Consider the following 2954-nt stretch of genomic DNA (forward strand, 5'->3'; position numbering starts at 1 on the left):
GTAATGAGAAACCTTCAAAATAAAAGCCCGCATTTCAAATAAAAGCCCGCAATATCGTTAAATCGTTCAAAAGATGTTTAATTTTCATCAATGGCCACTTTTATTGTCCCAACAATAAAAGGCAATTTGTCTCAGATAATGTGGGGTGGAAAATATTCAGTAGAGTCTCTACTAACCAAATATGGTTAGTTTTTGAGGGGGATTATGTCACACGGCCTGCTGCTGGCTTTTCACTCTATCCCCTCTATAGCCTCCAATGCAAAACACTGTTATTGTCACGTCCTGACCAGCAGAGGGAGTAATTGTATTAGTTTTGGTCAGGACGTGGCAGAGGGTTTGTGTTTTGTATGTATTTCTACGTTCTGTCTAGTTTAGTTTTTTATGTTTCTGTTGAGTGTTTTGCACCTGACAGGACTGATTGGCTGTCAGTTTTCTTATTTTTGTGTAGTGTTCTCTTTTGATCTAATTAAAATCATGATGAACACTAACTCCGCTGCGCCTTGGTCTACTCTCTCTCCCGACAGCCCTTACAGTTATAGACTGTACATGGGATACATATTGGCTTGTAAGAGATAACTTTTCTACCTGTCTCAGCTAAAGTGAGGTGAAAAATACTTAGTAGGGTCTCTACTAACCCGATATGGTTAGTTCTGGATGGGGATCGTGTCATACATATCCAGCAACACAGCTTCAAATGACGTAGCACTATCCATGGTCCTGAACTCAATACCCACTCAACAACAACAAAAAGAATCACAAAAGCTAAATGGTTTTTTTATCAAAATGAAAATTGAATTTATTTACAAGTTAAATGTAATGAATATTAACCAGGCTATTAGGAGACAGTATCATTTTTTATACTTTTTACCCCACGATATCCAATTGATAGTTACAGTCTTGTCCCATCGCTGCAACTCCCCTACGGACTCGGGGGAGGTGAAGGACGAGAGCCATGCGTCCTCCGAAACACGACCCTGCCAAGCCGCACTGCTTCTTGACACACTACTTGCTTAACCTGGAAGCCAGCCGCACCAATGTGTCAGAGGCAACACCGTCCAACTGGCGATCGAAGTCAGCATGCAGGCGCCTGGCCAGCCACAATGAGTCACTAGAGCACGATGGGACAAGGAAATCCTGGCAGGGCCAATTGTACGCTGCCTCATGGGTCTTCCGGTCATGGCCGGCTGTGACACAGCCTGGGATCGAACCCGGGACTGTAGTGCCTTAGACCGCTGGGTCACTCAGGAGGCCATAAGACAGGACTTCTAATAAGGCCAAGTAACAATAATTTGTATGCTTTGTAAAAGAGTTGTACTGCACCATAGTCCGAATATATATATATATATATATATATACTGCTCAAAAAAATAAAGGGAACACTTAAACAACACATCCTAGATCTGAATGAAAGAAATAATCTTATTAAATACTTTTTTCTTTACATAGTTGAATGTGCTGACAACAAAATCACACAAAAATAATCAATGGAAATCCAATTTATCAACCCATGGAGGTCTGGATTTGGAGTCACACTCAAAATTAAAGTGGAAAACCACACTACAGGCTGATCCAACTTTGATGTCATGTCCTTAAAACAAGTCAAAATGAGGCTCAGTAGTGTGTGTGGCCTCCACATGCCTGTATGACCTCCCTACAATGCCTGGGCATGCTCCTGATGAGGTGATGGATGGTCTCCTGAGGGATCTCCTCCCAGACCTGGACTAAAGCATCCGCCAACTCCTGGACAGTCTGTGGTGCAACGTGGCGTTGGTGGATGGAGCGAGACATGATGTCCCAGATGTGCTCAATTGGATTCAGGTCTGGGGAACGGGCGGGCCGGTCCATAGCATCAATGCCTTCCTCTTGCAGGAACTGCTGACACACTCCAGCCACATGAGGTCTAGCATTGTCTTGCATTAGGAGGAACCTAGGGCCAACCGCACCAGCATATGGTCTCACAAGGGGTCTGAGGATCTCATCTCGGTACCTAATGGCAGTCAGGCTACCTCTGGCGAGCACATGGAGGGCTGTGCGGCCCCCCAAAGAAATGCCACCCCACACCATGACTGACCCACCGCCAAACCGGTCATGCTGGAGGATGTTGCAGGCAGCAGAACGTTCTCCATGGCGTCTCCAGACTCTGTCACGTCTGTCACGTGCTCAGTGTGAACCTGCTTTCATCTGTGAAGAGCACAGGGCACCAGTGGCGAATTTGCCAATCTTGGTGTTCTCTGGCAAATGCCAAACGTCCTGCACGGTGTTGGGCTGTAAGCACAACCCCCACCTGTGGACGTCGGGCCCTCATACCACCCTCATGGAGTCTGTTTCTGACCGTTTGAGCAGACACATGCACATTTGTGGCCTGCTGGAGGTCATTTTGCAGGGCTCTGGCAGTGCTTCTCCTGCTCCTCCTTGCACAAAGGCAGAGGTAGCGATCCTGCTGCTGGGTTGTTGCCCTCCTACGGCCTCCTCCACGTCTCCTGATGTACTGGCCTGTCTCCTGGTAGCGCATCCATGCTCTGGACACTACGCTGACAGACACAGCAAACCTTCTTGCCACAGCTCGCATTGATGTGCCATCCTGAATGAGCTGCACTACCTGAGCCACTTGTGTGGGTTGTAGACTCCGTCTCATGCTACCACTAGAGTGAAAGCACCGCCAGCATTTAAAAGTGACCAAAACATCAGCCAGGAAGCATAGGAACTCAGAAGTGGTCTGTGGTCCCCACCTGCAGAACCACTCCTTTATTGGGGGTGTCTTGCTAATTGCCTATCATTTCCACCTTTTGCCTATTCCATTTGCACAACAGCATGTGAAATTTATTGTCAATCAGTGTTGCTTCCTAAGTGGACAGTTTGATTTCACAGAAGTGTGATTGACTTGGAGTTACATTGTGTTGTTTAAGTGTTCCCTTTATTTTTTTGAGCAGTGTATATATATATATATATTTTAT

The sequence above is a fragment of the Salmo salar genome, chromosome ssa07, assembly GCF_905237065.1.
Source record: "Salmo salar chromosome ssa07, Ssal_v3.1, whole genome shotgun sequence".
In the NCBI taxonomy this organism is placed as follows: Eukaryota; Metazoa; Chordata; class Actinopteri; order Salmoniformes; family Salmonidae; genus Salmo; species Salmo salar.